Source organism: Oncorhynchus kisutch, linkage group LG18, assembly GCF_002021735.2.
Source record: "Oncorhynchus kisutch isolate 150728-3 linkage group LG18, Okis_V2, whole genome shotgun sequence".
In the NCBI taxonomy this organism is placed as follows: domain Eukaryota; kingdom Metazoa; phylum Chordata; class Actinopteri; order Salmoniformes; family Salmonidae; genus Oncorhynchus; species Oncorhynchus kisutch.
This window is the reverse complement of record NC_034191.2, coordinates 40,013,124-40,038,874: the sequence shown is the minus strand read 5'-3', so window position 1 is coordinate 40,038,874 and position 25,751 is coordinate 40,013,124. Positions and strand designations below refer to the sequence as shown.

At 42.4% G+C, this 25,751-nt stretch overlaps 1 protein-coding gene across 1 annotated transcript in view; it reads right to left on the bottom strand.

Moving 5' to 3' along the window:
- LOC109908917 (G-protein coupled receptor 4) overlaps positions 1-22,943 on the bottom strand; it is a 31,402-nt gene extending 8,459 nt beyond the window's left edge. Inside the window, exon 1 of the mRNA XM_031796667.1 lies at positions 22,429-22,943. The gene's annotated coding sequence lies outside the window, so the exon portion shown is untranslated. The remainder of the gene's footprint in view (positions 1-22,428) is intronic.
- Positions 22,944-25,751: the final 2,808 nt, after the last annotated feature.

Below are 25,751 nucleotides of genomic sequence, written 5' to 3'. Positions count from 1 at the left end.
CAAAAGCCACGACAGAGTATTGCAGGAAGTTCGTGAGGTTAACGGAACCTGCCAGTAACCTTTTAAGAGGTCTAACTTAGTTAAATAAGTAACAGCAGCAACAGTGTCGATACAGACGTCCAGTCTGGGTAACGGGAACGAATCTGGCATTGTGACAGAATTTACCTTTTGATAATCCGTACATAACCTGGACGTACCATCAGGTTTAGGAACCAGAATGCAAGGAGAACTCCAAGGGCTTGAACTTGGCGTAGCCAGGTCCTTCTTCAACAAATATCTCACCTTATCCCTCATTATCTTCCTCTTAGAAGCATTGACATGATATGGGTGTTGCTTGATAGGGGCAGCATCATGTTCCAACACATTTGTGCGAGTAGGAACGTTATTAAAGAGACATGGAAAACTGTGTAGTAGCCTCACAATATCGTCAGCATGTCCGTCTGTTAAATGAACCAAACCTGACTGGAGAGACAGCAGCATTCCTGAGTTGGGAAATCTAACGCACTGCTGCTGAGTATTCCGCAACTCTAATCCATCTCCATCAACATCATTAATATGACAGCCCACTATCATAGCAGCAGAAGCAGAGGAGACAGCAGTACCTGCTGTTGTTTTTGAACTAACTGGGTGACGGCTCAGGTGTGGTATGCTTTCAACATGTTAATGTGGCACACACAAGATTGGCGTTTTCTATCAGGAGTTTGAAGCACATAATCAGTTTCACTTAATTTCTTTTCAATTATATAAGGACCAGAGAAACAATCTGACAGTGAAGACCCTGGAACATGCAATAACACCAGAACTTGGTCACCCGGCTGTAGTGGACGAGAAACAGCCTGTTTATCATAGTATATTTTCATACTCCTCTGTGAGGAAGACAGAGCTTCCTTTGCGAGAGCACATGCTTGGTGTAGGCGCTCACGAAAGTGACTAACGTAGTCCAACACATTCTCATCTCCCGCACACAACTCTTGGGACAAAAACTGTTCTTTAAGGACTTTCATTGGTCCTCTCACTGTGTGACTAACCACTAGTTCAGCCGGGTTGAACCCTAGGGACTCCTGTACAGTTTCACGAGCAGCAAACAAAATTAGAGGAACTCCCTCATCCCAATCTTTCTCAGATTCCAAACAATATTTACGTAGCAGAGACTTCAGTGTCTGATGCCAACGTTCAAGCGCACCCTGAGACTCTGGGTGATATGCACTTGACACAGTGCGTAATTGACAAGGATTATAACACCTGCTTGAAGAGTTTTGATTGGAAATTGGTACCCTGATCAGTGTGTACCACCTTAGGTAACCCAAATGTTGAAGAATTTCATTAAGGCTTTACTCACTACCGGAGCTGTAATCCTTAGCAGAGGAATGGCCTCGGGGAATCTTGTTGCCATACACATAACTGTTAACAAAAACTGGTTAGCCGATTTTGTCTTCGGTAACGGTCCAACACAATCAAACACCACATGTTCGAATGGTTCACCTATGACAGGTATTGGACAATGAGGAACGGGAGGAATAACCTGATTTGGTTTTCCTGTTATCTGACATGTGTGGCATGTCCGACAGAACTGAGCCACATCTTGTTTTAAACCTGGCCAAAAGAAATGTCGAAGGACCCGATCATAAGTCTTGGTGATTCCAAAATGACCGGACCACTGGTGATCATGAGCAAGGCATAACACATTTTGTCAAAAGGCTGTAGGAATCACTATTTGGTAAACAGCATTCCAATCTCCGCCCGCGTCAACATGGGATGTCCATTTTCGCATGAGGAGATTACTATCAATGAAGTAAACCACTTTCTTCTGCACCTCTTCCCATGAGACAACCCTAGAAAAACATTTAGCAAGTCTGTTGTCAACCTTTTGGTTAGCAATCAGCTGCTCACGAGTGACTGGTAACTGTATTGCATCAGCAATAAGTTCAATATCCTTCGATTCTTCCCTGTGCTCTTTGTCAGAGGGGATCAGCTTCCCAGAGGTAGCACACAATCCATCCTCTTGATCAAACTCTTTGAACAGAACAGTGTTTGACAAATCTATCACGTCACCCTCTTGTCGTGCCTGAGCACGAGTGACATCACAAGCGGGGAACACATGTGGATAATTCTGTGCCAGCTCATTGGAGAGAGAGCGGCCACTTTTATCCAATACTTCCAATACGGGTACTACCTTTCCTCCAGCAATATCGTTACCCATTATAAAGGTCACACTTTTTACTGGCAACATAGGATGTACCCCCACTCTGGATATTCCACTGATTAACTCAGAGTGTACACTCACAAAGTGCAATGGCACTGGGACAAAACCCATTTCATTACCATGAACTAACACACTGAAACCACAGTAGGTATTGTCGGAGAAGGGCAACACATCAGACAATATAAATGACTGCGCCGCACCAGTATCTCTAAGGATTTTAACCGGACACTGAGACGCTTCATCATTCGTTAGGGAACACACCCCTCAAAAACGAACGGCTCATAACTGCAGTCGGGGACTGAGACTTTCAAAATACATTTACACTAGGCACCCGTTTCGTTTCAGACCTCACAACCGTACGAATTAGCCCAACACCTGTTGGCGGCTTGGCACGAAGAGGCATCCCTTGTTTGCGTTTTAGCAGGAAGCAATCATTAATCATATGTCCCATCTTATGACAATAGAAACAGGGACGCTCATTTTTCTGGCGTGCTTGATGTACTGCTGACCGAGTAGGGCTACAAGTAGGTAATTCAGTGGCTCTACTCTCAGTATGAGCCGCAAACACTCTTGTGCATCAACACAAACTCGTCTGCCAACACAGACGCTTCTGACAGGGAGGATACTTTCTGTTCATTTAGGTAAACTACAATGCGTTCGGGTAAGCAATTTTTAAACTCTTCCAACAAGATTAACTCCCGGAGAGAGTTGAAATCAGTTACCATGCTAGCCGCATGCCATTTATCAAACACATTTTCCTTGTCTCTAGCAAATTCCACATAAGTCTGAGTAGAAGACTTTCTATGAGACCTAAATCTGTCGGTATGCCTCAGGAACAAGCTCATAGGCGCAAAGAACAGTAGCTTTGACCACTTCATAATTCAAACTGTCTTCAAGAGGTAGCGCTGACAAACCCTTTTGGGCTTTACCAGTTAATTTACACTGAAGTAATAGGCACCATACGGCTTCAGGCCATTTCAATGCTATGGCTTTAAATTCAAAACACAAAAATAGGAGTCAACCTCTGACTCTTTGAACAAAGGAACCAAGGCAATCTGCCTACTAATGTCAAAAGTGTTGGAAGACACAGCTGGTGAGTACGGCTCACTAACAGGCACAGCAGGAACGGAAGCTAGCCTCGCTGTCTCTGCCTCCAGTTCCATATGGAGGCATTTTGAACTCCAACTGCAGCTGTTCTCTTTCTGCCTCAATTTTACACATTTCCAACTGGAGATTTTCTCGCCTGATTTGGGCTTTCTTACGCCTCCAGTTGGAGCTGTGTCAAATGGCCATCCCTCATGGCATCACCGTTTGACAGTGGGGACAGTGACAGTTGCTCAAAACAGAGCAATGTGGCTGGAGCTTTAGCCTCGCCCTCGTTCTCAGACACCAACGGGCTTAGAGGAGCTGCAACATCCCCTACAGGGGTAGTAGGCTCAGGCAGCGGTAACACAAGCACTTGCTCTTCCAACAAAAGTTGTTTAACCTCTGCTTTAACTAAACTCTGCGGGAACAGATACAGAATAATGGTCAGCCAAGGTCAGTAAATAAATTCTACGACATTTGTCAAAAACCTCCTACATAGGGTTATCGAAAAAGGATTTCAAATCAAAAGTAGCTATTTTGAACTACCACTAAAACACAAGCGCCAACAAATAGCAAACTAATGCTACATCAGCTATTCCCAGCTGTGACGCTCATCACTGAACTAGACCACCACAATTATTTGCACGAGCGGCATGGGTGTTAGTAAAGACTTGATCCCGGATGAGCCCCCACTTATGTTACGAACCCCTTACTCCCAGCAGTCTATGGGGGAGGGAAACGAGACCCGTAACACATCTTATGCAAATCACAAAAGTGAAAAGGAACTGTGAGAACTAAAAGAAATCCACAGACAACCTAAACCTACCGTCAAACACTTTAGGTTTATTGTCAAACACACGGTAATGGGGTGTGGGAAAAAGGGGCTGAGCTGGACCCAAAGAAAGAAATAATAAATATCCAAAAACCCCTAAGCCAGTCTTACTGGGTAAAGAACAGCTAGCTAACTAACCAATAAAATACAGTGGGTGGTCCGCCCAGTTCTAACTCTGGTATTTTGACAAAGTTTTCCTACGGGTAATGTACGCCCATGGGCAACTTGGCTTGGTATCCCCTTTTCCCACCAACAAACAAACAGCCATACACCACAGCAATACATACTCACATGATAACGGACAATATGAGATGTAGGCTCAAAAACAAAACAGCGATAGCTCCAGAGACAACTGATTGGGTTTCTTTTAAACCAAGGGAAAGGGGATGTGATTGGGTAAGGGAAAAGGAGCAGTGTCTTCAGATTGGCGACTGATGACTGCCACCTGTGACTAGGGCAGAAGGAGAGATAACAAATACACACAGGACACCTGTATCCGTAACAGTGGACCATTAGCTTCAGGTTAGTCAGGAGTCACACAGCTGAAGCACCAGCGGCCTCCATACCTCTGTGTGTTATTTCTTTGAAACATATCAGATAACTGTGATTTATTATTCACAGTTATATCTATTTGACCAACCTTCATACGTTTCATAATGGTGACTTTCGCTCTTTAGATTCAACGACAGTCGACATTTTACTTCACATGAATAAGTGCATTTGTGCAACTGAATTAGCAGTGTCCCCTGGCCAATATCTAAACAGCACGTAATACTTAAAACTGCCAGACACGGTTAAGTCTGAAAACCATTTACCATAATATAAGAATTTTTATCTATTTCCAGCTCGGGAGAAATTGTCAGTGTTGCTTGGATTGGGACAGGAAACACAAGGATGTGAGTCACATTCAGACAGTTCTATCTAACGTGGCGATGGCTGTCCAAGCCGCACCGCAACCACTCAAACTATTCCTTGTCTGATAGAAAAGTAACCCTTTTGGTGAACCCTATGACGAACGGACAATTGAGAAGCTAGGGCCACAATAGACAGTTCATAATCGATTTACATTCCTTTAGCCTATGACATTTTCATAGGGAAACTTTGAGATTGTAATAAACTTCTAAATAATATATTATTTGACACAAGTGACACTGTAAATACACTGCAGGTAATATATGCTTCAAAGCACAGATCTGAGATCAGTTTTTCCTACTCCTTACCTCAATAGTAGTGACGACCTCACACCAGATCAGTGCGGATAAGCAATCTATACCATCACCATACTGACCCAACATTACTTAATATTAGCAATGGTAAGGATGGTTGTTCCCTCCCTGTTACATAACCAGTTGGACAAGTGACATTACCAGTTGGACAGTGTCGCAGGCATTCACAAGTCTGTGTTTTGGACAGGTCGTCCCAGTTGGAAGGCCCAGTTGGTCCCAGTTTAATAATGAGCGTAAACACATAGGCCTCCTGATGGCCTCGGCGAGGACCCCTCTCTGTCAACTCTCTGAGGTCGGGTGGGAAAGACCCTGCGTTATCGAATCAGCTGCACAACAATAAACAACAGTAGGGATGGTGATCACGAACCTGGCAGTGTTTCAATCAACCACCAGCAATGCCCGGGAGAGAGAGAGGCGCTTCTGTTTCCCCCTCACTTAACGAGAGAGAGAGAGAGAGAGAGAGAGAGAGAGAGAGAGAGAGAGAGAGAGAGAGAGAGAGAGAGAGAGAGAGAGAGAGAGAGAGAGAGAGAGAGAGAGAGAGAGAGAGAGAGAGATGGGTCTAAAATTGAGCTGCATGATTATTCATTCATTAGGGCAGATCAGTGAGAGGATACTACAAGAAGGCTTGGCAGGTCTCCTAAACAGACAACAAACAGAGGGGTCAGCTAAGGGTTATTTGTGTTGGACTGAATGCATAGAGCACAGGGAAAGGTCAGGTCAAAGGGATCATGTCGTCTGCAACTCCCTGACTCTGGTCTCTGAAGAACTTGGGACTTTTACTTTGTATTCTAATGGGAATGCATTCATTGGCAGTTCCACAAGTGTGAATAACACATGGGCTCATCAGATAGTTATGATTGTGAGACGATAATTATTCAAATAATCAAGCACACAAAATATCAATGTTAAAAACAATGTAAAAAAAAAAAATATGTGTCATTTCATCCCCAAATACATACTTGATCACCCACTGGTTGGGCCAGGGGTCTAGTGGACCTACAAGGTTTGCCACAAAAAAAAAAAATTTGAAAAAGTTTAAGGACTAAATTGCTAATCTTCTCCCTTTCCTGAAAATCCCACCCCCGATAATTAATTGACAGGCCTGAAACCCTATCAACCCTGTGACTCACATATATCCTGCTCCACCCCTGACAATCCCACCCACAGTGATAGATGTGGCCACTGTCTGTAACTTATTTAGAATTCAAGGCACACTTAACTTCTCTCAGCAGCATACACATTTGATGTAGAAATGGCTTAATTGGTCGATATTACTTACCAAGCCAAGCAGAGCTGTTTCATCGAGATACAAATATTTAAAAAAACAAATCAAATCAAACATTTCCCGTGCATATAGGCACAGATACTGGGCATGCAGTTTTCTGTCAAATGTGCAGCCTTTGGTAGGTTGATGGAAGGGCAAGCCACACAGAGGCAGAGGCTGCGATACAGAAAAGCAGACACGATGGTTCATACAGGCAACGTGAAAGGATCCAATGAATTTGCTTGGGGCGCACGCAGCTAAAATGATATGTGACAACACCCTGAGTGCATCGGACATTAAACAACGATACAAATGTAACAACAGCACACGAGTGCTTTCTAACTGCACGGAAGCAAAACAGTGGTGTTGCGGGAGTGAAGCAAAAACTTTAGAGGGGTCAAAACCATTCATCTTAAGAAGACGGGGGAGGGAGTGCAAAATGCAATCTGTTAATTATTATATCATATATACAACATTTGAATACATACTAGCTCAAAACATTACAAATCATTGAAAATGACAAATTACCCAATGGATGTTCATTTTCTGGTTAAAAGGGTGTAACAAAAACCCAATTTTTCACACAACATGATGTGGACCCAACACAAAAAATACATTGAATTTTAAGTAAGTCATCAACCAGTATTGTTTTCATCTCATTTCAACCAGTGTTGTAAACATTGAAATTAGGGTACAACCTCAACTTAAATACATAGACTTAACCGGTTGTTACATCAATCTAATTTCAACATAATCTTCAGAACAATGTATACATTTAAATTTCAATGAAAATGCCACAGAAATGTACCAAATATTTTCATCCTACTGTATATTCAATATAGCCTATATTGGGGTGTTTGAGATTATGTTGAACTTTGAATAACATTGAATAGTTAAAAGTAACTCCTCTAACTCAAATAAGATATGTCTAATCAAATATGATATTCTACATACGGTCAACCACCCCAATATACACTGAGTATACCAAACATTCGGAAAACCTTTCTAATATTGAGTTCCCCCCCTACACCTTTGCCCTCAGAACAGCCTAAATTCGTTGGGGCATGGACTCTACAAGGTGTCAAAAGCGTTCCACAGGGATGTTGGCCCATGTTGACTCCAATGCTTCCGACAGTTGTGTTAAGTTGGCGGCTGGATGTCCGTTGGGTGGTGGACCATTTTTGATACACACAGGAAACTTGAGTGTGAAAAACCCAGCAGCGTTGCAGTTCTTGACACTAACCGGTGCACCTGGCACCTACTAGCATACCCCGTTCAAGGGCACTTAAATATTTTGTCATGCCCATTCACCCTCTGAATGACACACATACACAACCCATGTCTCAAATGTCTCAAGGCTTAGAAATCCTTCTTTAAATTGTCTCCTCCCCTTCATCTTCACTGATTGAAGTGGGTTTAACAAGTGACATCAATAAGGGATCATAGTTTTCACCTGGATTCAACTGGGTCAGTCTATGTCATCAAAAGAGCAGGTGTTCTTAATGTTTTGTATACTCAGTGTATATTGAATATAGGATGAAAAAGAAAAGAAAAAAGTTACGTTTCTATGTGGAATTTTCAACGCAATTTCAACGTATACATAGTTCTGATGATTATGTTGAAATTAGATTGATGTAACAACATGTTAGTCCGATTAAGTCAATGTTTTTAAGTTGACATTTTAACCTAATTTCAATGTTTACAACGCTGGTTGAAATGAGATGAAAACAGTGCTGGATGATGGCTTTTTTTCTAATCCCAATGTATTTTCCACGTTGATTCCACGTCACAATACGTCGACAAAATTACGCTGAAACAACGTGTGTGCCTTGTGGGTAGGAAATGGGTAGGAAGTGGGTAGGAAATGACGTGACATAAACTCAAGCTAGCAGCTGCCGCTGACATAATAACTGGTGGAGTGGAAAAATAATATCTAACCAACATAATACAGACGCTGCCACTCATACGTCTAGCTATGAATCACACATCTTTTTTCATCAAAAGAAATGAAAGTCGTATGATAATAATCTTTTTTAGAGTGATTACTTGCCTCACTGATTCTAAACCCACAGGATGCAGCTGTACACTAGGGCTACACATGACAATCTCAAGTCCAGCTGCCATTGGAAATAGTTATTGTGACATCACAGCATACAGTATAGTGTACAAGATGAAATCCTGATGAGGGAAGCATAGCTGTCAAACTGTTGGTATCTATTACATGTGTTGCTTAGGAGCCATCAGAGTGCGTGGGTGTTCTTTTCTTAATGTACTGTACCATAACACAGCAATGCTATCTACAGCATGTGGATAAGAGTTGAGATCTTCTTTAGGTTCAACACATTCGAGCTCATATGTTGTTGTGCTCTCTGGGGAATCCTGCTCTTCCAGCTGGTGGAGAGGCCACACTGTGCTGAGTCTCTGGTGTCACACAATGTCCTGTGCCGAACTCAACTGAACCAGAGCTAGCTGACTGCCGAGGGCATCTGTTTTCAAAAGTCTCAGTCACCACTGTTTGGAGTATGTTTGGCAGAGGCCAAACTCAGATGTGAAGATACAGGCACTTTGTGTGGCCGTACTGGCCTGGTGATGGCTTTGAAGTGATCTAATGTTCGCCTTTTTGCAACGGTCAACACAACATCTGTTCAAATGAAGAACTGCTCACAGCACGTAGTTTGGTTTGTCACAAGGAAGCAGTGCAGGGCACAACTCTACAAGACTCACAATTAATAGATGTTCACATTCAAATGATTCATATAATGACAAATTCGACTTGGCCTTTATCAGGGCTGTGTAAGGTGACTAGGTAACAGGAAGTATATTATATAACGTATAATTATTCTCAAAAAGAATCCTTTAAAAGGCCCAGTGCAGTCCTTGTATGTATCCACACTACGGAGGTTGGAATAATACTGTGAAATTGCGAAAATTATGATAATGCCCTTTCAGTGTAAGAGCTGTTTGAAAAGACAGCCTGAAATTTCAACCTGTTTAGGTGGGACTGAGTTTTGGCCTGCCTGGTGACATCATCAGGGGGTAAACTATAACATTTGATTTGATTTTAAATGAGTTAATAGACCAATAAGAGAGTTCCAAACCTCTCTGCCAATAACAGATGGTTTTCAGTTTCCCCTCCCCACTCAGACCACTCCCAGACAGTCCTAGCAAAATTCTTGCTTCAGAAATTGCTCTTCGCTAAGAAGCTATTTCAGTTTCTTTAAAAAAAAATTGAGTAAAGTAAAGTACTTAATTGTTAGCCAGAATGTTTTAATATATTTAATTGTTTTTTTTGACAGTGATAGTCAGAAATGGAGGCTACATTTTAATTGGATTTAACCAGGCAAGTCAGTTTAGAACAAACTCTTACTTACAATGACGGGGAAACATATAGAGAGGAAGGACTGAGACGGGATTCATACCCACGTCGCCAGTGGCATACGGTCTAGAGGGCTAACCACTAGGGCAGACTCCGGCACAAAAGCATTCCTTTCTGAACGTATAGGTGATGACACAGACTTATCAATGGTTCACATCTAGTCTAACTGGATACCAGAGTTGATCATGAATTTTCTTCAAAATGTTAGGCTACTCCTTTTACAGATGAGTCATGGTTATACATTCTTTGCATTAGATTACTGATAACTAGGTGTTCGCATGCCAACTGCACCCTACCAGCTGTGCTTTGTATCTGGATTGTCCACTAGCTGGAACTGAAGAAAAAAAATGGACTCATAAGAGTACATTACACGGCCAAACAAAACCGCAACGGTGGTAACAGAGTCATGACCAACAAATAGGTGGCACAACAAGCAATCCAAACTTAGTACGGTGGGCAAGAGATAGTTATCATAATTATCATCACTCACTCTGACCGCACTGTCTTTAAGTATGAGTCGTTGAATGTCATAAGACCAAAGCTTTGTGTGTGTGTGTGTGTGTGTGTGTGTGTGTGTGTTTGTCATTTCTATCAAAGATGAGGTGGTTGCTGAAAATATCAAGATAAAAAGTGCCCCAAACCCAACCAGGAGCAAGAAAATTCAATTTAGCGAGGAACAGCGAGAGGGAGATGGATAAGAGGCGCTAAAACCAGGTCAGGAACACATTCATTACCCAGTCTCTACTCTTCTGACAAAAACAATGCTCTACTTTACAGAGGCTGGCCTTTTGATCGTGGTCTCATCTGTTTCTTTCTGTTTCATCCGACTCACTGATCAGCTGAAACGTGGGCTCGATAGGGTCGTCAAAAATACGTCTTTCATGTGCATGAGATCCTGTTTCTATTATAAGATCATAGGAAGCAACATGTTTTCTGCTCAACAGACACCCTGGTTTCAGTTCCTATTTCATCGATGTAGTGCAGCTCAGAATGGGCGTTGGAGGCATGACGACACAGTAGACCATTACAGCCTTGCTAACCATAGGGGTAGTCGAGGTGTCAGGGCAGTTATCACCGTCTAGACTATGTGGTGTGCTCAGTCGTCGACATGCACCTAGCCCCCTAATTAGGATTATGTCGGGATTTTGTCTTGGTAAAGGTCGTAAGAGCAAACATACACATCTCCCATGCAGAGGACACACACACAAACTTAGTTCACCATATGTCGCACTTTGGCTCACCTAGGTTACTACAGTACCTATGAAACACAATGATATATATATATATATACAGTGGGGAGAACAAGTATTTGATACACTGCTGATTTTGCAGGTTTTCCTACTTACAAAGCATGTAGAGGTCTGTAATTTTTTATCATAGGTACACTTTCAACTGTGAGAGACGGAATCTAAAACAAAAATCCAGAAAATCACATTGTATGATTTTTAAGAAATTAATTAGCATTTTATTGCATGACATAAGTATTTGATACATCAGAAAAGCAGAACTTAATATTTGGTACAGAAACCTTTGTTTGCAATTACAGAGATATATATAATTACAATTACAGAGATATACGTTTCCTGTAGTTCTTGACCAGATTTGCACACCTAGATTCCGTCTCTCACAGTTGAAGTGTACTACCTATGATAAAAATTACAGACCTCTACATGCTTTGTAAGTAGGAAAACCTGCAAAGTCGGCAGTGTATCAAATACTTGTTCTCCCCACTGTATATTATTATGACTTTTTCTGCCCAATTTCGTGATATCCAAGTGGTAGTTAAGATCCTGTCTAATCGCTGCAACTCTCCAATGGAGTCGGGAGAGGCAAAGGTCGAGAGTCATGCGTCCTCCGAAACACGACCTGCCAAGCCGCACTGCTTCTTAAAACACTGCTTGCTTAAACGGAAGCCGGCCACACCAATGTGTCGGAGGAAACCCCATCCAACTGACAAACGAAGTCAGCTTGCAGGTGCCCGGTCCACCACAAGAAGTCGCTAGAGCACGATGGAAGCCAAGGAAATCACCCCCGGCCAAACCTTCCCCTGACCCAAACGACGCTGGGCCAATTGTGCGCTGGCCCATGGGACTCCTGGTCACGGCCAGCTGTGACACAGCCTGGGATCGAACCCAACAGATTGAATTTGAATGCAGGGAAACTGAAATCTGTCTTACCCAATTTCTACCAGCATGTCACCTTTGCAACTAGAGGTCGACAAAACTCTAGATCACCTTACTCCACCCCACGGAAACCCTTACAAAGCTCCCCCTTGCCCTCAATTTGACAAATCTGACCATAACTCTATCCTCCTGATTCCTGCTCACATGCAAAAACTCAAACAGGAAGTACCATTCAATACGGAAATGGTCCGATGAAGCAGATGCTAAGCTACAGGAGTCACACAGCTGAAGCACAGCGGACTCCACACCTCTGTGAGTTATTTATTTGATCATATCAGATATAACTGTAATTTATTGTTTACAGTTACATCTACAGTTACATCTACAGTATTTGACCAACCTTAATACGTGACTTGTGATTTAAATATGCTGACCCTCAACACGGGGGCCCCTCAGGGGTGCGTGCTTAGTCCCCTCCTGCACCCTATTCATCCACGACTGCGTGGCAGCGCACAACTCCAACACGATCATTAAGTTTGCTGACGTCACAACGGTGGTTGGCCTGATCACCGACGACGATGAGACAGCCTATAGGAAGAAGAACAACAGCCTCTCCATGAAAGTCAAAGGAGCTGATCATGGACTACAGGAAACGGAGGGCCGAGTACGCCCCCATTCACATCAACAGGGCTTTAGTGGAGCGGTTTGAGAGCTTTAAGTTCCACAGTGTCCACATCACTAAGGATCTACCATGGTCCACACAAACCAACACAGTCATGAAGAAGGCACGACAACACCGCTTCCCCCTTAGGAGGCTGAAAAGATTTGTCATGAGACCTCAGATCCTCAAAAGGTTGTACAGCTGCACCATTAAGGGCAATTTGACTGGATGTATCGTCGCTTGGTATGACAACTGCTTGGCATCCGACCACAAGGTGGTACAGAGGGTAGTGTGTATGGCCCAGTACATCAATGGGGCTGAGATTCCTGACATCCAGGACCTCTATACCAGGTGATGTCAGAGGAAGGCCCTAAAAATGGTCAAAGACCCCAGCCACTCAAGCCATAGATTTTTATCTCTGCTACCGCAGGGCAAGTGGTACCGATGCACCAAGTCTGGAACCAACAGGACCCTGAACAGCTTTACCCCGAAGCCATTAGACTGCTAAATAGTTAATTGAATAGTTAACCGAATAACTACCTGGACACCTGCATTGACCCCTTTAGCAGTAACTTCTTTGACTCATCAAATAAGCTGATGCTACTGTTTATTAGCTATCCTGTTGATTGTACATATCTACCTCAATTACCTCATACCCCTGCACATCAACTTGGTACTGGTACCTTGTGTATACAGCCATGTTATCATTACTCATTGAGTATTTACATTTGAAATTGGAAGTTTACATACCCTTATGTTGGAGTCATTAAAACCCGTTTTTTAACCACTCCACAAATTTCTTGTTAACAACCTATCGTTTAGGCAAGTCGGTTAGGACATCTAATATGTGAATGACACAAGTCATTTTTCAAAAAATTGCTTACAATTGCTTAATTCACTTATAATTCACTGTATCACAATTCCAGTGGGTCAAAAGTTGACATGCACTAAACTGACTGTGCCTTTAAACAGCTTGGAGAATTCCAGAAAATTATATCATGGCTTTAGAAGCTTCTGATCGGCTAACTGACATAATTTGGTGTACCTGTGGATGTATTTCAAGGCCTACCTTCAAACTCATTGCCTCTTTGCTTGACATCATGGAAAAATCAAAAGAAATCAGCCAAGACCTCAGAAAAATAATTGTTGATCTCCACACGTCTGGTTCATCCTTGGGAGCAATTTCCAAATGCTTATTAAAAGGTACCACGTTCATCTGTACAAGCAATAGTACGCAAGTATAAACACCATGGGACCAGGCAGCCGTCATACCGCTCAGGAAGGAGACGCGTTCTGTCTCCTAGAGATGAACGTACTTTGGTGTGAAAAGTGCAAATCAATCCCAGAACAACAGCAAAGGACCTTGTGAAGATGCTGGAGGAAACAGGTACAAAAGTATATATATTCACAGTAAAACGAGTCCTATATCAACATAACCTGAAAGGCTGCTCAGCAAGGAAGAAGCCACTGCTCCAAAACCGCCAAACAAAAGCCAGACTATGGTTTGCAACTGCACATGGGGACAAAGATCATACTTTTTGGAGAAATGTCCTCTGGTCTGATGAAGCAAAAATATAATTGTTTGGCCATAATGACCATCGCTATGTTTGGAGGAAAAAGGGGGAGGCTTGCAAGCCGAAGAACACCATCCCAACCATGATGCACTGGGGTGGCAGCATCATGTTGTGGAAGTGCTTTGCTGCAGGAAGGACTGGTGAACTTCACAAAATAGATGGCATCATGAGGCAGGAAAATGATGTGGATATATTGAAGCAACATCTCAAGACATCAGCAAAGTCAAGGTATTGGAGTGGCCATCACAAAGCCCTGATCTCAATCCTATATACATTTGTGGGCAGAACTGAAAAAGCGTGTGCGAGCAAGGAGGCCTACAAACCTGACTCAGTTACACCAGCTCTGTCATCAAGAATTATCCAAAATTCACCCAACTTATTGTGGGAAGCCCCTGGAAGGCTACCCAAAACGTTCTATAATTTCTCTACTATATCGAACGCTGACCTGTGTTTGGATGGTGGCCATCTGTTCTTTCATACCATGACAAAGTCTGTCAATTTAAAGTGACCGACACATTGTTAAATAAAGGTTTAATAGGAGGTCAGCTACCCATTCATCCCATTCCACAGACATTATGATCTGAAATACTGTACTGTCCATGAGATGAAGGGCAAGTTCAGCTGCCATCCCCCTTGGCCCCCATGTTTGCAGTGCAAACCATTGCAGCACAGTGTCCTTAGCTCCCTGCATCACCCCTGTGACTTAATACAGCCTGTGACTGATGAGGGGGAGCCCAGCCCGTGTGCGGTGTCGGCTGCAGCAACCTTCACTTGGCCCTAAGCAGAGATCAGGTATTTAATCCTGGCCTAGCAGGCTGCTCATTTCACGCTCGGCTAGAGAGCTAACGTCGGGTCTCTATAAAGCCCTGGGCAGGCTTCCTGCAGGGAAAATTAATGACTTCAATAAAAATGCTGCATTTTCCATTCAAATTCCCACCGGAGGGTTTTATTGGCTGAGTCTTAATTTGGTCCAATCAGCTTGTTGTGCCGGAAATGAATTATTGCGTGTTGGACTGTGGCCACACTCTGAGCCGCAGACCCTTTGAGGTTCTTACAAGACAACTGACATATCACCCTTTCCTCTCTCTCTCTCTCTCTCTCTGAGGTAGGATGCTGAAATACCAGTCAGCTCCAGGGACACACCGGGGCATTCAAGATGCCACAGATCCCAGAGAAGAATCTGTGGGATTTTTGTAAACGCCAGCACTTTATGAGTTTGAGTAATCACAGCTGAAAGCTGCTTTTGTTTGAGTCTGAATTCAGGCTTTGAAATCCTCCCTGAGCCAAAGCCCCACTAGTAACTGTTATCAGCCTGCTGGTTGACAGGCATGAAATGGCAGCAGACCCAGAGTACACAGTGGAAGAATGCCACTGACACTTCCTAGACAAATAAAACGGCTGCCTGCAAGAGGAAATACATGGTGGTACTACAAGGCGAATGCCAGAGTGCAAATAGATCACTTCAATGAAGAGAGGTCTGGCTCTGGGGGTATGGGTGCCGCCGGGGATTTGTCAGTCCCTGTGTACCTTCCTGTTCTGTCAAACTTAGTTTAGTTTAGTTATTAGCACTATCCTGGGGGAAACAAGCAGCATGTCATGAGGTCATAAAAGGTCAAACCAAACTAAATGATTGCAGATCAAAGCTCTAATTCATACTGTTTGTGTAAAGTCCTTTCTCATAATGCTGGTGACCAGGGCCAGGCATTCAGGCGGCTGGATAGAGAATGAAACCTAATGACCGTAATACACAGACTATGGTGCTGTTGTGGGTTGATGAGCACGGTGCTCCCTAGTTCATGTGTGTGTGTTGTCTGCGTGTGCATTAGTAACCCGCTGTGTGATCCCCATGGGAGCTCTTAACCAGAATGAGAAAAAAAAAAAAAAAAAAAAAATAATGAATGAATGAATGAGAAATGAATGAATGAAATGAAATGAATGAATGAATGAAATGAAATTAAATGAAATTAATGAAATGAATGAATGAGAAAAAAAAAATTGTGTGGGACGGGTGCCCAAATGAACCAAACATTACTTGATTAACGGTCAAGAATACAAGTCCCCAACAAGCTTTCCTCTGTCCTCACAGTGAGAAAATTGGGGTGAGAAAGGACACATTTAGTTTACTGTTTAAAAAGGTGGAAAGAGGCCTAGCCGACCATAAAAGGTTTATGTGAAGTGCCAGAGAATCTGAGGCAGTACTAACTCAAGTTGGCATGTTTTGCTATGTGTGTTTTTCCCATCTTTTGTTTAAAACACAACTCAAAGTCAGGAAATCCTCCAGTTTACAAGCACCGTTCCCCATGCCAGTGAATATGAAAGAAAAACAACCTCTTGACAGGAAGGATAGTCCGCAGCCCCTTTAGAAATGGTCCCTCGATTTTTTTGATAGATTAGATATTTTCCACCATCATTTTTCACCCAAACGAAACCAACCCTTTTGCTATGCCAATCCATTGCCCCTCACATTCACAATACAAATCATGTTTGTCACAACAGCACTCATGGACAAAGTACCCTGGATCTATGACTGCACTTTCCAAACCACGGAAGAAGAATTCTTCCTCCTCTAACCCCGAGGCGTTCTTCCCATATGATATTTCATCCACATGCACTTACATTTTCAGAGTGCTGTGTAATCGATGGCCTGCAGATTAGGCAAAGTGCTGGTAGCAGGTGCACACAGAGTGCAGACGACTCGGAGGCTTGTGTTCCCTCTCTGATGTCTTTGTGAAAGTGCTGCCAACCTGACGCCATCTCGAAATGCTTGTTGTCTATGAAGTCATCATCCGTGTTTCTGTAAACACACTGTATTCTGTCACAGCGTTCCTCTCTTGTGAAGCTGCTTCTTTGTTCTAGTGGGTCATTGGAGACACGAGTTTAAATCTTTACACAAAGGTGTACAGAGACACGGTCAAAGAGGTTTTGAAATATCTGTTAGTATTGTTTCTTACATGGTAATCCCGTTTACATAACACATCTGAGACACTGAGACAGACTGTACAGTTCAATCAATCCCAACTAGGGATGCAAATTTCGGTCAACTAGCCAACCCTCATTAACCAGTCAACAAACGGTAAGCATCTTTCCAAACAGTAAAATGATGTGACCAACAGAAAATACTATGCATGCTTTCAGGCCCACAGGGAAGGAGTGGTATGGGGAGGGTTTTCTCTGGGTCGCCAGGAGGAGGGAGGGAGTGAGGATGTAAAAACATCCACGGTTGACAAGCAACCTTGAATGTTTATGGGAGTGGGGGGGGGGGGGGGGTCTTAGGGGATAAGTGGTGGTGGGGCGGGTGAGCAGATAGAGATATGGGGGAGTGGGAAATGACAACCAACCTGTTGCTAGGCAGGGTGGGAAGGGGGGGGCAAGTAATTTTCAAACATTTCCCAAAATGCAATTCACAGGAAAACACTGTTCTAAACAGTGAACCTAATGCGAGCGATTCCATTTGTGACAGAGATGAAAATCTCAGTTTGAAACTTACAAAGATGGGGATTCTAATAGCAGAAACTAACATGGCTAGGATTGTGCCTTTGGCTTCTGGACAATGAAAGAAAGTTGATATGAAAACCAATAGAGTAGAGAAACGATGGTTAATGGCATGAAGGTTGGATTTTCACTAGGCTACTTTGAAGCAAGGTAAGAAATGACTCATTATTTGAACTAAAGTAAAAACGTTCAGGTTTCAAACAATTATACTGCGTCAAGCTCATGTTGCAAAGTGGTGGGTGACACACTGATACCCGCATACTGTTGACTATAGCCTATGCAGGCGAATGACAAATGGGATGCGTGCTTAAATTACAAGCACCTCTATTAAATCGTGGCCATCAAAACAGTTTTTAACACGCAATTGCATTTAGAATAGTTATTTGTTGCGCAATGCACAATGACTGGGCTTATAAAAGCACATGTGTCACTCCAATATCAGCGGACAGGTAATAGGCTATTCTTCTCCTCAAACTAGGCTCTGTACAGTATGTATGCTGTATGTATGCTGTGTGCGTGTGATAAATAAGATACATGACGACTAACTAAAATAGCATTTAGTGGCCAATTTAATGCCACTAAATCTTGCAAATGCACCTATAAACCGATAAGCATGAGCGGTCAAGCGTATTCTTGGGCCGATTAACAGTTAACCGTTAACATCCCTAATCCCAATGTTAATAGAGTCAGTTCAGCATGAATTACTTTTCTGAACAGAGCAAACTGAAATGGAATTGACCCCTACCAAGGTACTAAACCTGGGATGTCAGAAACAGCAGCAAAGGTCATTCTGAAAACCAGAATGAAACATTTGAAATTCTATAATATGAAAAATCGGACTTAAAAATTTAAATAAGGCATGGTATTGGTCACAGCTGTCATAAAGCAAAAATGAAAAATACAGATGGGCATAAGGAGGCTAGTCCTTTAATATTTGAATATGCAAATATTTTCTTTGTTGCTTCACCAAAAGAACACAAACAAGCATGGGAGATGGATTGTTTCAATGTAAATTCCAGTTAGCTTTATGAGGGATAGGGATATGCCTGAACAATGGGAGGATGTTTTCCCTCTAAAGCATTTGGAGCTTTTACAGTAGCATATGTGACTCACCACCTGGATTCGGTCTTATGTAGCAACTTTTTTTTATTTATTTTTTACATTGGATAAAAGTAGAGACTCAGCACTACAAAATGGTATATCATACACTATATTTTTGAGGAACAATGGGAAAGCAATTCTGCTTTGAAAGTTGATAGACTTGTAAACTCACTTTTGAAAAAATGGCCTTTGAATGTTTTGGTATCTAGTGAAGAGCTCTTCTTTGTCTACACCCATTCAGCATCGTTCACACCCTCTTATTCAGCGTTTAGAGTGCACGTTTGACGCTCTGGCCTTCCCGCAAGAGACCTGAAAACATGTCAAAAGCCTTTTCATGGCATATTCTCAGTGGAACGTCTACTTCAGTGGCCTGCACAACAAATGAGAGACTACAGTCCAATGACAACGCCTAAGCAGGCAATCCAGCTCTGCCTGGAAAACAATATTCAATTAGACCAAGCTGTGGTTGGGCCGGCTGAGGCTCCCCACTCGTTATTTGGTGATAACCACTTCACTTGTCAGGCTATTAAAGGTGCACTGTGCAGAAATCATTCCGCAATTTCCTGGTTTCTAAAATACGAATAGTTCACCTAATATCAGTTTATGTGACAAAACAAGAAAGTATAGTGTAGAGAAGCAGGGCGACAGGGTAGCCTAGTGGTTAGAGCATTGGACTAGTAACCGAAGGTTGAAAGTTCAAATTCCCGAGCTGACAAGTTAAAATCTGTCGTTCTGCCCCTGAACAGGCAGTTAACCCACTGTTCCTAGGCTGTCATTGAAAATAAGAATTTGTTCTTAACTGACTTGCCCAGTTAAATAATAATAATTGTACCATCTAACCCGCTGTGAAATATATTTTCTATAACTACAAATATTGTATTTTCAGCTGTTTGAAGCTGGTGTACAAAAGTAAAAGTCGCAAAAAATGAAAGCATAGAAATAGCACACATAGAACAGCTCTACCACGTCTTAGACTTACTTTCCATGACAATGACAGATCTATTACATATATTTCTATGTGAATATGTTCAGGTCTCCCAAAAAGTTACATATTGCAGCTTTAAGTGTCCATGCTTATCACACGTCCCCCTTGTGAGACTGTGAGCAATCAAGTGGCTCTAGCTTGGCTAGATTAAACATGTGAGCGCTTCCCCCTTCAGTGACCTTGGATACTGAGGACCCAGCCCCAGAGAGAAAGGCCTGCAAGCAGGCAGGCAGAGGCAGGAGGACTAGCTGCTGAATGAACCCTCATAAGTGGTTGACCTGGAAGAGATCAACCACCAGTCATTGTGTGTGGACATGATTTAATATGATGCCATGAAAACACAGTCAATGAGGCGGTAAAACCCTCCCTAGCTCCGTTTCAGTGGGTACAGTGCACTACAGGAGGTACAGTGCCAGCATACAACCCAATACAAAGTGAGTGCATAAGGAGAGTACTGTACTATAACTCATCAAGTTAAAGGGACAGCATTTTTAGATATTTGTTTCCAGTCTATGGACAAGGAGTGACTGTAACATTGATCCCACAATGCTCATGCTGCTCATTGTTTGCAGTGGCTAGTGTAGCTAAACCAAAGTGTGGATTGCAGACATTCGTTGTCCATACACCACTTTCAAGGTAAGGAAACTAATGTAAAAAAAATATTTAAAAAATCTAAATTGCTGATCTATCCCTTTTTAAGCTGGGATTTGAAAGGACGTACACGATTAAACGTATGGGGTATTGGGGAGAGTATCAGTGGCGTGTATTCATGGTTGCCAAGGGAAGTCAGGCTTCCCCCCAAAAATGTACCAATAACTTGTTTTATTAAATTATTTAGCGTTCGTCTCTCTGTGTTTCATAATTGTCCTTCAATTTGCAAGAGGCTGAATGTATCTCACAGGGAAAGCATCTGAGCGAGCAAAACAGAGCCCCTCTGTCTCTGTAGCCCATCTATCTGATGCTGTCTGATCAAAAATAGTATAATATTGTTGCCGCCCGTAGCACTGAATGCAAGGGAAGCCAGCAAGCATTTGGCCTCCCTTGATTAGAAAATGATACAATAATAGCCAATCAGCACTGAGCTAAACTGAGTGAGCTCAACTGTGAATAGTCCTGTTGCATCAATTAACAGTGCCAAGGGTAGCCAGTTTGGATTTGGTTTTACACCAATCACATCACATCAAAAGCCAAACGTTATTGACAGAAAAAAAACTTTAGTTATTGCATCTCGATATGTTGTTGTCTTCCAGTGGGCACATACACATCTAGCAAACCAATGTTGTGAGTTTGAATCTCATAACGGACAAATTTAGCATTGTAGCTAATTAGCAACTTTTCAACAACTTACTACTTTTAGCTACATATAATACGAATTGTAATTCGTAACATATCATACAAAATGGGTGATGGGCATCCACAAATGAATACATACCATCCGAAATGTAACATATCATACAAAACAATACGAAATGAGACCAGGTTGCAGCCAGCGTCGGGTAACTAACTGTATGATTTGTGGACTCCACCAGACAGATGTTGCTCTCTGGTTTTGTGATGAAACAAAGGTGTGGCTTATGAACTAACAGGTTCTCGAGCAAAGAACGCACATATCACAACACGTAGGGTGTAATATGGCTTTTTTATGGCTTGGCTTCCCCACTGATTTTACCCACGCATCGCTACTGGAGAGTATATACCTGTAAAGGCCTAGAATGTTTGAATAAATGGCTTATAAAAGCACTGGAAGTGAGCAGCAGCAGTTAATTGCAGCGGTTTGGTAAGACGACACCGTCTAAAAGCCAGGGTAAATAATTCCAGAGCTTTTAGCAAACCACACTGTGAGTCTTGAAGGTCAGTAGCTCAACCCGTTAAAGGGTAATCGTTTCTCCTTGTTCAGAAATGGGCATTAGTTGAATACAATACAGAGTTTTTAATCGGTGAGATTCTGCTGTAAATACTACAACCATCAATGCAGCCAATGAGCATTTTGAAGGAGGAACAGACGTTACATTGTGCTGAATGTTTACAGAAAAAAAAACAATGTGCATTGGACTTGACTCCATTAATACATTAATAATATAATATTTTTTGGTATAGCAGGAGAGCAATTCACTTAAGGACGTCCTATCAATTAACTGCTTTTGCTACTGTTAAATAAGTGGGAGCGGAAGAGATAGTAAAACCTTCAAATAAAGTTACTATAAATGCTGCCAATATAGTAGTTTCCTTTTCACGTTTCACTAGACCCATCAACAATTGCAAATGTTATCTTATCAGGAATTCACACTATTACGTTACTTTCGATAGGTCTACCCAAAATAGATATAGATAGATAGAAAACAGAGAGATCTATTGAAATAAAAAGGCAATGATAAATGTAACGATGGTACAAAACATACGCCTAAAATAAATGCCCATCCTCAAGCAGGTGATAACAGGAGCGCGCACTTCTAAAGTCTAAATTGGCATTTATAGTTTACATTAAATACAAGGTGGAACACTTACATTCAGGTAGGTTCGGTGTCAATTTACCTCCACGACATTGTCTATAGTACAACTGATTCGTTGAGGAAACTGTGTAATCCTCACTCCGTATTCCTCCGAGAGAGAGTCCGGAGCTGTGTCGAATTCTTCTTTGCTCACCTTGTAGATGGCGCCACTGGTACACTGCACTCGCGGTACACGTCTGCAATCTGCACATTGTAGTCTATCTGGCAGAATGCTTCATATTTGCCATCAGTTGTTTATCTGACATTGCATTTCTTTAACTTCTGTGGAAAACCGCAAAAAGTAATTGGAGAGGGGAAATAGAGAGTAAGAGCGAGAGAGCGCGAGAACGAGTGCGTGCTTATTTGAGAGAGCGTGCCTGCGTGTGTGAGACAGAGAAAGATAGATAGAGAGATTCCATTTCTGCCATGAACAGGACATCAATTATTATAAAGTAATGGTCAACACCAAAACAGGGATCCAGTGTGAAATGAAACCTGTTGAAATAATGGCCCGTCTTTCTGTACATCACACTACAAGGCCTCCATCCTAGCAACAACAAAGTCATTACAGTCCATTGAAAGAGCCATTTTCCTCATTTTATGGTGCATAACTCCATTTCAGGGAAATTCATCATGGAGGGAGGGGAGAGTAGGTTTACAGGATGACTAACATTTTTGTTAACCTTTCATCCGCTGATAAAGTATATTCCAGGGGCGCAATTTTCACTGGGGACGGGGGTCATGTCCCTCCCACATTCTGAAATTGCATTTTAGTCACTCACATTGTTATCATTGCAATGTGATACAAAAAGCGGCAACAGTCTGCTTTAAGACCATGCGGATGCCTCCAACCTGTCTGGTAGGCTGTTTGGAGTGTTCAGCTGACTGGATATAGGATGGTCTGACACCACAGAGCGGGCTGACAGGCTGTATGAAGGAAAAGCTTCTGGATGGCTGGCTGGACCAGCATGGGAGAGTTGAGCATAGTTCAGTGTGTATGTGTTGTGCTCTTTCACGAGTTGTAAAAGAAAGCAGAGCAGAGACTGGCTACTCTTTAGTTTAATGATGTAGCTGGCAAGGTAACTTCTGTTGAACTTAACAGAAAAAAGCTAAACTAGTGTTTATTCGCAGTGCTAAACTAGTATTGTAACTGACATGTAATGTTAGCTAATGTTTCATCCCCTCTCGACTGAAGTGAATGAATAAGCTACGCTAGCTAGTAGCTACCACAGCCAGGTCAGCTCTAGCCTCTAATTATCTGTCAGATAGTAATAATAGCCGCCTCATATCGCTATCTAAGAGCTGTTGTTTGTACGGAAAGGTTTTCTAGCCTTTTTTGTTCCGTTTCAGAAGTGAATTAACTTGGCTAGCTTTCGCCAGTTGATGTAGCATTAGAGAGAGCTGGCCAAAAATGGGCTAAAATTAGCTATTATTTTTCTCTCAATCACACTAAACCTGAATCAAACGATGAAACCACCGGCCAAATGATTGAAGATTGATATTCTGATGATTTTTCAGTGCAGTGTTAGTTTAATTAGTCAGTATGGCAATGTAACGTTATTGATCTGTCAGTTTCCCTACCTAATTCCCTACTTTTCACACAGTAATAAACAGCTCTAACATTACTGCTCCCGCTGGCTGTCTGTCCAACTCCTACCTGCTACTGCAAGAACTGGTCCCAAACCCAACCACAGTCCCACAATGTTATTTTAGGCGTATGTGACGCAGCTCACTTGCCGGCCATGGTTCCAGCAATTTTGCACCCCATAGGCAATATCAAATGCTCAAAAATAACTTTGGAAATAGATTCTCACATGGCCCTTATATTGCTATTATTGGGCTATGTCAGCCAATATGATAGATGTAGTTTGAAGAGAGCAGAGTTGGAGAGACTTGCACTTTCTCTTGAGCTATTTTTACAGCCTACCTGTTAGGAGTGGGAAGATTTTCAGATGGAAAAATATGAGTGATCAATATTCTGTCATATTTCTAGGCAATATAGTAAACTATAGCCTAATCATAGACCTATAGGAAGTACATTTCCTTGGAAAGATAACTGCCCGTGTCTCCGTCCATGTATAGGCTATAGCCTACTCTATTTAATTGAGACCACAAGCGCCCCTGATCTCACAGGTATGACTACTGAACTGGAAGCAGGACGAATGATGACAGCAACACTTGCTAAGTTTTGCATGGGCCTATTGGATATAGCCTACCTTTAAGGAGGACGATTTGCACGCAGAGACAAATAAAATGGGTAATCAATTTTAATCAAAAATGAAAAGGCACAGTGGTCGCTCACCATAGTAGCCTAACCTATGTGCGCGTTGTGCCTTTTCCTTTTCAATGATGATTACATTTTTTGATTGCACTTTGACTCACATTGGTGAGTTCCCTCCACTTCTTTCTATTATCCATATTTGTTTACAGACACTGTAGTAAACTACAGTCTAATCATAATATTTTTCATTATTATATATTTTTTTATTGAATATTTAAAATATACAATATACTTGCAGTGAAGCCGCTTAACAACTACATCACATTAGTCATGTAACAGCCTCCCATCCAGAGAGACACACAAAAGCAACCAGGGTCAACACCCTGCTCAAGAAGCAACCAGGATCAACACCCTGCTCAAGAAGCAACCAGGATCAACACCCTGCTCAAGAAGCAACCAGGATCAACACCCTGCTCAAGAAGCAACCAGGGTCAACACCCTGCTCAAGAAGCAACCAGGATCAACACCCTGCTCAAGAAGCAACCAGGATCAACACCCTGCTCAAGAAGCAACCAGGGTCAACACCCTGCTCAAGAAGCAACCAGGGTCAACACCCTGCTCAAGAAGCAACCAGGGTCAACACCCTGCTCAAGAAGCAACCAGGGTCAACGCCCTGCTCAAGAAGCAACCAGGATCAACGCCCTGCTCAAGAAGCAACCAGGATCAACGCCCTGCTCAAGAAGCAACCAGAGTCAACAACCTGCTCAAAGGCACGTTGACAGATCTCCCACAAGGTCAAAAATGGGGACCCGGCCCAAGCTCCCAACCGCCAGGCCAGTAGCCCTCCAAGATCCCCCCCACAGTTCCCCAAGAGCTGCCCCTCAACCATCCAAACCCCCACCCACAGACCCTCCCCCTGAGAAAAAAATTATAAATAAAATAATTCCATCCCCCCAATGCACCAACAAAATGTGCAAAAGAGAAAAAAGACAAAGGAAAAATGAAAACAACAGCAGGTCCCAGCAGCAGGGTCAGAAAGCCAGGGAAGACCAGTCCACGGAGCTCAGGTGAATTTTGCAGTATGCCTGTATTAACAATATCAGTGAATGATACAAAGT